Source organism: Calidris pugnax, unplaced genomic scaffold (genome assembly GCF_001431845.1).
Source record: "Calidris pugnax isolate Ruff unplaced genomic scaffold, ASM143184v1 scaffold257, whole genome shotgun sequence".
NCBI classification, from domain to species: domain Eukaryota; kingdom Metazoa; phylum Chordata; class Aves; order Charadriiformes; family Scolopacidae; genus Calidris; species Calidris pugnax.
In genome coordinates, this window is record NW_015091033.1 from 82,817 (window position 1) to 83,621 (window position 805).

Below are 805 nucleotides of genomic sequence, written 5' to 3' on the forward strand. Positions count from 1 at the left end.
CTGCTGGAGAGGGGACAGCAGAGGCTGAGAGGATGCTGAGGGGCCTGGAGCATCTCTCTTACAAGGAAAGGCTGAGGGACTTGGGGCTTTTTAGTCTGGAGAAGAGAATGCTGAGGGGGGATCTGATCAACACCTCTAAATCCTTCAAGGGTGGGTGTCAGGAGGATGGGGCCACCACTTTTTCCAGTGGTGCCCAGGGACAGGACAAGAGGAAATGGGCACAAACTTCAACAGAAGAAGTTCCACCTAAACATGAGGAAGAACTTCTTTGCTGTGAGGGTGGCAGAGCCCTGGCAGAGGCTGCCCAGAGAGGTGGTGGAGTCTCCTTCTCTGGAGACATTCCAACCCCACCTGGACACGTTCCTGTGGGACCTGCTCTGGGTGGCCCTGCTCTGGAGGAGATGATCTCCAGAGGTCCCTTCCCACCCCAGATCATTCTGGGATTCCATATTATTCACTACAGAATATAATTACTCAGAAATAACAGCCTCATGCACATCGTTTCCACCCGTATCTCCCCATGGAATCATGGAATGGTTGGGATTGGGAGGGACCTTAAAGATCATCCAGTTCCAACCCCGAATCACCTTAAATATTTTCCTTTATACCTACAAATCTCTTTGGTTCCATCAAAATCAACGTCCCAGCCTCAAAATGGGAGCGATGCCACATGGTTCTGTTCACGTTGCGCTTCTCTTTAATTGGGGGGGGCAAAAATTCATCCCAAAGAGATTAAAAACCTTTAATTGATTTATAATTAATTCCTGCAGGTTGTGGCTGGGGAGGGGGGGGGGGGGTGGGGGGG

At 50.7% G+C, this 805-nt stretch overlaps 1 protein-coding gene across 1 annotated transcript in view; it reads left to right on the forward strand.

Moving 5' to 3' along the window:
* SPCS2 (signal peptidase complex subunit 2) overlaps positions 1–805 on the forward strand; it is a 17,028-nt gene that overhangs the window by 15,757 nt on the left and 466 nt on the right. The window lies entirely within an intron of this gene.